This window comes from Octodon degus, unplaced genomic scaffold (assembly GCF_000260255.1).
Source record: "Octodon degus isolate 3935 unplaced genomic scaffold, OctDeg1.0 scaffold00014, whole genome shotgun sequence".
NCBI classification, from domain to species: domain Eukaryota; kingdom Metazoa; phylum Chordata; class Mammalia; order Rodentia; family Octodontidae; genus Octodon; species Octodon degus.
In genome coordinates this window covers 25,700,528-25,709,785 of record NW_004524590.1, presented here as the reverse complement: position 1 = coordinate 25,709,785, position 9,258 = coordinate 25,700,528, and the positions used below count along the sequence as shown (strand labels likewise).

The 9,258-nt window shown below is 37.0% G+C and overlaps 1 pseudogene; it reads right to left on the bottom strand.

Moving 5' to 3' along the window:
* Positions 1-3,762: 3,762 nt before the first annotated feature.
* Positions 3,763-8,862, bottom strand: LOC101573394 (annotated as a pseudogene).
* Positions 8,863-9,258: the final 396 nt, after the last annotated feature.

The following is a 9,258-nucleotide window of genomic DNA, read 5'->3' as shown; positions in this document are numbered from 1 at the left end:
TTAAGAATGTGTGTTTGTCTTTTTAAGTGAAAAATCTGTTATTTTTTGTCGGCATAAGATTTCCCTCTTGTCCCGAGACTTCCGTGCTGATTTCCCGCTGCTGCATCCAGGCGTAGGAGACAGTGCACAGCACAGTCTGCCGAAGAGCACCGAGTACAGCTTTGGCTCCAAATGGGGACATGGAAACGAGGTAGAACAAAATCAGCCAGTGAGACTTGTCACCACGTGGAAATGAATGCTCTGCTTCTTTTAGGAAAGTTCTGGAGCCTTAGATCGCTGTTGGAAATCACTGGCACCTTATAGAAAAGGATGCTTTTCAATAAAATCAATCCAGAGGAAAATAGAGCCAAAATGTGAAAAAAGAAATTTTCATATGTCTAACTAATCTCTCCTTCTTTCTATAATTTATGTTAGTTTGAGATGAATTTCCTAATAGCAAATAGAAGAGTGTTGGTGCTCATAAAATTACTATGCTAAATTGAGTTGTGAATCTTCCTAAGATCAGAAATGAATCCCATTGGGATAAGGAAGTAGAAGAAAGATGACTATGACAGTATCGGAAGAAATCCCTCCCAACTAATTGTCCTGATCAATTAATACTCTATACAGAAATATACTGTGCCTAATTACAGAACTAGAATTTCTCCTATCCTCTTCATTGACAGAATGTCGCATTTGGATTCTAAAATTTTGGAAGTCTAACTGAGAGACAAAGCAAAGAAGGAAAGAATCTCGGGACACCCCAGTGCTTCTGTGAAACCCATAAATATCTTGAAGCCAGCAATTTGTACCCTCAAGGTACTGATAAGTAAATTTAATCTGACTATAGCTTCAACATTAAACACATAAATAAAAGTTTGGAGACATTTCAACAAAGTTTACACCACAAGGAAATATATAATTAGGAATTTATAGTATTTCTCAGGAAATTTTTGGAATATGTAAAGAGTTTTTAAAATGTGTCATATTATGAAAGACATAAACTTTGTTTTGTCAATTGCATTTTCTTGCAAATGGCTTCTTGTTTACATCGCATACCCTCCATAAAATCATATGCACATACTCACTGTGAACACATACATACATGGTATATACAAACTCGTGTGTGTGTGTGTATGCATATTTATCTATCACATCCAATAATAGGCCCTTCCTGATGATCTTTTTCTAAGATTATGGTGGAGTTCGATCATATGTCAATGACCCTTTTACAGTTTAATTCAATAGATTTTAATAAGAAAACTTCTATGTTCAAAACCTTGTGGTTCAAATTCTTAACAGAAAATTAAGTAGATAGTGCTATCCATAAGTGGCACAAAATGTAGGTGTTAAAACAGAAGAGATAGAAATCTGGATAGCTAAATGAAATATAGACAACCAAATAAAACATCCTGCAGTCTTCATAAGACCATGAAGAGAAGAAAAATGCTATGCTAATTCAGGCCAGCTCATTTCAGGAAGAATTGTGGAAGCTGCAAGAATGGTTTTACCATCTGAGTTGGATAATGAAACAGGTCAGGCTCTACCTCCCTCCAGTTACAAAAAGAAAAAGTATAACTGAAGGCGCCAAGGCAGAACAGGGCAGGCCAGTTACAGGACGTCTTTACAGAACAGTCAACAGCGTTGGGTAGGGTTACAGTTTTGAGGCTTTGGGAAATTTGGGCAAGAAAATGCCCAATTTGTTACAAAACATCACTCCATAAATGTGGAGAGCAATGCTGGAAATGTTTCTTATATCTTCTGTGTTTTTAGTTAAGCTGCAATGACTGTGGGGCATGTGCTCACCGTCACCAGGGAAATGAAAGTTTGGAAAGTCAAAACAAAAGTCATTTTCTGCCTTAGGGATGTTTAGGTACATGTTCAGCTCAGTTAATTTAAGTGCTTAACTTTAACAGATTCACTTAACAGAAGTTGCTGTTAGGAAAAAAAAAAATCCTAAATCTCAATTATTATATGACCTTTTGGGGATTTAAAAGATGCTCTTGTCACTGGGTTCAAAAGCATCCCTTGCCCTTTCAGGAAAATTTTTTCTTCATAGAAGGAAAGGCTTCCCTCTCTTTATTCACAGTTGTGTGTTCTCTAATAAGTGTGCCTTTTTCTTTAGGGCTGACCTGCTTTCACTTCAGTGGATGTTGTTTTCAAAGAGCTATTTGATGTACAAGAAACCTTTTGCTTAAAAATAAAAAGAAGAAGCTGTAAGAGAGAAATAGAAAGATGGAGAGAGAAAAAAAAACATTTTGTCATGTTTGTTATTGTTTTGCGGATGAGTGGCTAAATAAATACGAATAAAAATTTAGACTAAATTATCTAACATTTAATAAACTGCAAACTATATATATATATATATATATATATATATATATATATTTCCTTTTAAAATTCTGTGCCTTGCATTGACCAAATTAGAAGGATCTAAACAGAAAAATTACAAAAGATGATTTGAAATAAAAAGGGGAAAAATATTTTCATTGTCTATCTGTAGAATTCAAATTTTCATACAATCTTTAAATCTTTAGGAATAGGACTTTACAGTGCTGAAGTAAATTTTGTTTTATTTTGCTCTGATTCTTAGCCACTTTGATTTCTGGGATCTCTGCTACAATAAAATTCAATATTTTATGTTGTTACATATATATGACTTGCTTTTGGTCTATGACTATTGTATATCTTGTTCTATACATCAAAACAAAACTGTCCATTCTCCTCTAACCACCTAAGCACTACATTGTGTTTGAGAACTTCCTTATTTTGCTTTCTCTACATAAGCATAGTTCCTTCCCTAAAAAATAAATGCACTCCAGCTTTCTCCTTTTATACACTGTAAGGTATGCAAAGGATTATGTTCATTGTATATTTGTTTCATTTCAATTAAATCATAAGATTGTAACAGCAGAAGCAGCATTATATCTTTCTCTAAGTTCCCTTTTCCTAATTCTTACTAGTTTTAGCATATATATATATATAATATATATATAATTAAAAAGACAAAATTTACAAATTCATGTCCATACAGACCACTAATAACTATACCAAATCTCTACTTTCTATGTTTTCAAATTCTTTACTTACCATATGAGTTTTACACATTTTTTTTCATTATGCAAGTATAACCAGGAGTCATTTAGGCATAAGAAACATAGGTATATAGGTATCTGTATTTTCCACTGAGGATGGCAAGGATGGCTTGTGTCAAGATATGCCCCCAAAGCCTCATGGTCATAGATGCAGCATTTTCAGAGGTACCTGGATCTGCTGTCTGATGCTGAGATCAATCCAAGGTGCAATGTTAGGATCAAGGGCACTAGGATCAAGAGTATGAATGCTACCAACCCTAAGTAGACTGGATAAGATAAAGAGGCAGAAGGGATGGGTCATCGTTTGCTTTTGCTGTCCTGATTCTACTCTGTGATGCCCTGCTTCCCAGCGATGCTGAGCTGGATTCAGTTGATGATGGACTGAAACCTCTAAAATCAGTAAGCTAAATAAACGTTTTCTCTTAACTTTGAGTGCTGGGTACTTTGTCAAAAGAAAAGTAACTAACAGAGAAGTAAATCATTTCTTCCACCATTCTGCCTATTCCTGATCAATCTCCATGTTCTTTACCAATTAATTTACTGGCATCCTCAGAATTGTTCTGCACTCAGAGAAACATTACCTATATGCATTAATAATGAATTGAAATTGAACTGAGAAGAAAGCCCTTTTTTTAATTTCTCCACATCTCTAGGTTTGCTGAGAGCAGATGCCATGTGTGGGTTTTCCCTAGATCAGCATAGGTTGTTCTTGGCTATTGATAGGATAAATCTACAAGACAAATTTAAGCATTGAGAGACTTACTATTCTCAGAAAAGGAATACAAGCATAGCTTAGATAGCTAAGGAAGTAGCTTCTTCCATTTTGCTTAGCTATTTTGGCCTTTTATCCTTATGATAAGGTAATATCTACTACAGTGTTGAGCATTGCATTCCACCCAGAAATGGGAAGAAGGTATAAAGCACAATACCATGTGTCAACTAAATCTGAACTTTTAAAACAGAAGACTGGTACTTTCAGCTGTGACCATGTCACCAAGGACATGTCCAATCTTACCTGGATTGGGGAGACAGTTAGGGTACATAATAGTGCAAGGAGAGAAGGAAACTGATAATTTCCTAGGAAAATCTAGTCCATAGATGTTTAGAGACTATTAGCCAGAACTATATAACACAGCCAGCCTAATGGAGTGCAATCAGAACTTGTTTTGTTTTTATATAAGTGCACTGTATAAAACAAACCAGTTTTTGCTAGTCAAAATGAAGGGAGGAAGTAAAGAAGGAGTGAAGGAATAAAAGAAAAGAAAGGAAAAGCCACACACAATGAGAAGTCTATACTGTAACAAGTGTCTAACACACAACAGGTTCCTGTGGTAAAGTAAACATGAAGAAGAATATATGCAGTGAATTAAAAAGTGAGTTATTGAACAGCACTACAAATTATGTTGTATTTGTATGTAAAGAATGTTAAAACTTTATTTCTAGTTTACCTAGCACATTAACACACATGATAGGACGTTTAACAAAGGCTTTCTAAATGATAGTAATGAAAATTCCATAAGAAATTACATAAAAATCTTGGGATATGAGCTACTTGCTCTGAGAGTGCTGTGCAAGGGAGGAAACACCACTAGCACATTTTAACTTAATAAACAAATAACATCTTGCAAATCAAATAGTGCACTATGTGACCACAACTGAGCCAATGGTTCTCTCTCTCTCTCTCTCTCTCTCTCTCTCTCTCTCTCTCTCTCTCTCTCTCTCTCTCTCTCTCATTGTGAGTGATCACCTCTCAACAGAAACAGGGTATGGAGGAGATTTTTCTGTAGAGGGAAAGGTAAAAAAGTCAAAAGTCTGAGGATTCCTTCACTTAAAATGAGATTAGACAGATGTAAAAACTGTGGAAAACAGTAGAAAAGCACCATGCCAACACAATAACCCTCCTCTCTCTCATCTCTCTCACGCCAGCCACTAAAGTTTTCTAAGGCAGGTATCAGTTATCTTGTTTAATTTTCTCTGCCTTTTGTATTTTATTTTTTATCTTGTATTATATTACAGTATTATAACCATTTTACATGCATATTTTTGATTTGTGGAATGTTTCATCTCAGTTTTCATTACTGCTTATGGAAAAAATTGCTTTGATATACAAGTACTTTGTATCATAGTTATTGTTTTCCGGAAAAAATTATTCTTGTAGGGCAGATTAAATAGCTCAGCAGAGTAGAGTGCCTGCAAGTAGGCTCAGGGGCGAGGGGTTTGATCCCCGGGGACCTGCTATGCCAGCTCTGCCCCCAAGACATGCTGAGATGGCAATTGAGACTGGGCATGGTGGCATGCACCTGTAATCCCAGCTCTTGGGAGGCTGTAAACAGGTGGATCACTATGAGTCCAATCTAGTAGCGAGACCCTGAGCAACCTGTAGACCCTTCCCTAAAATAAAAAAAGAAAAAAATTCTTGTAAGCAAGGTTTAGTCATGTTTGTTTTCTTTCTTTTTAAACATATCACTGAATCTAGGTAGTGTCTATCCATTTCCACTTAAAAGAACATGCTTTATTCTTTATAGAAGTATCTTGATCTCCTTCAACAACTATTGGTGCCTCAGGAAAGAATATTTAACACTTAAATATGAAGGATCCTTTGCTGTTGCTTAGATCAAGCAGGTACAAATCTGTCACATGACATGACATTTCAAGAGTCTTTAGTTTGAACATTTATAGTGGTTTATGTTATGTCTTTGGAACTAGAAACTTTGCTCACTGAAGAAAACTATACTCTTTTTAATGATGACAGCTTTGTGTAATTACTTAGATTACTCTTTGAAAAATTATTTTAAGAAATAAAAGCAAAATTTAAACAAGAAAAAAACTTTAGTGAAAACCAGGCAACCATATTCATTCAAATTCACAACAAAGGCATGGGAAACATCTGAGTTCTGTAGAAACCAAACCAGAAGCATGATCCACACTCACTCATTTTTTTATAACAACAAGAGCTGGCAATGACCATGGAACTTCCTGGCTTCTAGGCACTGGGTCACGTTCTTTCCATCTATTATTTTATTAACCCATATGCCCCATGTGGCAGGTGTTATTCATACTACTCTTTCCTAGTTGAGGAAATGGAACTTGCTCGTTTGCCAAATGACAAGCTTGAATATAACCCCAGGGATCTGTCTCTAGAAACAGGGTTCCTAGCCAGTAAATTATGGATATCATAAGATAATGTTCTGCAGCCATATATTTGAGAAGAGCCAAGTCCTTAATGCTTTACTATAGCAAGATGAAAATCAAATCAGAAGCGTCAACAGGTTTTGGAATTTCACTGTGTCCATGGAAGAGTCCAAAATGTTGTCTCTACTTGCAGGAAATAGGGACTTTTAGAAACTATGTTGTTTCCCTTCATAATCAACAATTCCACTTTCTGCCAAGTGAAACTGCTTCCTCTTACAAGACAAAGTTTTTTATCTTTTTTTGTGGGGGGCTTACTGGGGATTAGACCTACCATTTTTGCACAGAGCTACATCTGCAGCCTGCCCAACCCCACTTCTAGGCACCTTTTTTGTTTTAAGTTAAGATCTTATTAAGTCATTATTGGCCAGGGTAAGCTCACACATGCCGTTCTCCAGTGTCAGCCTTCCAAAGTGCCGGACCGACAGGCATGCACCATAATACATGACAGGAGATGAGTTTGTGAAGCTTGAACAATCTGCTCTATCCTTCTTAATACAAAATAAATAGGTATAAATTAAGAATGAATAATTCCAGACAGAATCAGAAGACTGTTCCGGTTTAATAAAAGAATAATATAAAAGTCTTTAGGTATCATGTTTCAGCTTTAATTTTCTGAATTCAGTTTTCACACACAAGTTTTCACACACACACACACACACACACACACACACACACACATACTTACACACCCCAGGTCAAAACAGCAGGGAAGTCTATGTACCACTCAGTTACCTTCTGCATTTGATTGAGGGGTATACAGATATGCTCCTTCACTGAGTGAAGATCCTGCTCCAATTATTAGCCAAAGACAGAGAAAAGTCCAGTGATGGAAAAGTGTAGACACTCCCTCCTGGCAATCAATGTTGGAATGAGTTAGTCAGTGTCCCCTACAGTATAAGCAGTAGAACAAAATTGTGCATGTCCTGGTAGAAAATGTGAAAGCTCATTTCTCCCGTGAGTGCTGGGGAGTCATCTGGCGCATAGCTGTGGGACGACCCTTAGGGGACTTAAAATGCCTCCATCACTGGGCCCCACTTTAATCTTCCTAGAAAGTATCATTTTCCCATTCATTGACAAATACCCCGGCACTTATTGTGATTAGGACACCAAATACAGCACCCTCTTACACTGGCTAAGGCTGTTATATTACAATCAGAGGAAATCAGAAGAAATCAAGGTAGTTTAGGATTTGCCTGGGAATTAGGAACAAGCAAATCACTCAGGGGAAGAAGATTGGTGATAAATCCACCAGGGAGAAGAAACTAAAAGCTAGCTATCAGGAATCCATTGTTTTCACTTGAATTACTGAAAAGAGATATTTGACTATCTTTACAGAAAATGTGTTGAGTTTCTTTTCACTTCTGCCAGGCTGTGTGTGATGAGGAGGGAAATTTTCTCACAAGCAAATCTGGCTGCTATTAAGGAAGAAAAATAACAGGCTATGCAGGCAAACCAACTTGTGCTAGGGCGCACAGCATGCACCACATAGCAGGAAACTAAGTCTTGGATAAGCCAAGCTGGTTTGTAACCATAAAATTAGATTACACACCACAGAAACACACCTACACCCATGTACATATGCACACATACACACACCTGTGCGTGTGCTCACACACACATGTGTGAGATCTTGCCTTGCTTTTCTGGCCTCTGTTATTGTTCATTATACTAGTGATAGAATGTTTTGTTAAGACCATATTTCTGTTGCTTCTTTGTCTTCGTTAAACCCTGATGACAATAAAGGCAAAAGCCTGATTGACTAGTAGTCTTCTACCCAACAAGGGAAGAAGTTATTTTTTTTCTGTTTCATTTTTAGGTTTATTAATTTATATATGAGTACAATAAAAGCAAGGGCTTTATTTAAAAAAAATCTGTTTCAAACTTTATTCCCATGCTTCTCCAGCTTAATTGGCTGCAAAGAATGAACTATATGTAAACAAAAATTGAAAAGAGCTGCAGTGTCCAAGGGGCTTGGGCTTAAAAAATATTAGAGATCCAGATTTTATCAGATGCATAAACATAAACAATTTTAAAAAGCAGTCATAATATAAAGTAGCAGCTCCCAGTAATTTTTCCCAAGTTTGATCTTTTGCAGGAGCTGCCTTAGTTGAGTTTGCCTCATTCTTAGAAGCCTCATTAGAATTCTCCACAAGATCTGGAACCTCCTCATCATCCTCTTCTCAGTAGCTAGCGGTGCTTTTCCATCCACAGACTGTTTGGGCGGAGCTTCAGCCAGTCTCCTTAAACTAGTCAGACTGTCTGCACCAAGCTGGTTCAAGATGCTGGGTAGCATTTCTTTCAGTTGTTTCATCTCAGCATGACCTGTAAGGGTGAAAGTGTTTGCTGCCAGAGACGCCTGAACTTGTGGGTTATTGAAGTGGATAACTGTTCCCTGATTTGTAAACATATTCACCTCTTTAATACCAGAGATATTGTTTACCCCTCACTTCTTTGATGAGAACTGAAGTTATCATCTGCTGTGGCTGTTCTATAAACCACCTTCTACAAGCAGTTCCTTTCCCACCAATGCGCACTTGTGCCTGCAGTTCAGCGAGTTTTTCCTGTTTCATGATAGTTTCTTTCATCTTGTCGGAGCAGACATGGAGCAACATGGGGGACTAGAACTGGCACTCAGGGAGTCTTGGGTAGACCAACTGAGATTAGGTACACACACGCAGGGACCCAAGATGGCAGCTAGAGGGAGGCCAAAGCAAGGGCTTTAGAGGGAAGCTCCCTAGTTATTAAAATTTTGCTCCATACTAGCTGAGAGACCTGGACAAGTTCCATGATCCCTCTAGACTTAGAATCCTCCCCCTCTGACATGGGTACAATAGTATTTCATAAGGTTGTTATAAATTTTCAATGATATGAAATATGTAACATTCATCCCTCTTGATTTAGGATCCTCCCTTCTAAAATGAGTATAATAATATTTAATAAAGTTATTTTAAATTTTCATTGATATGTAAGTCTTAGTGCATGTATGAGGCCC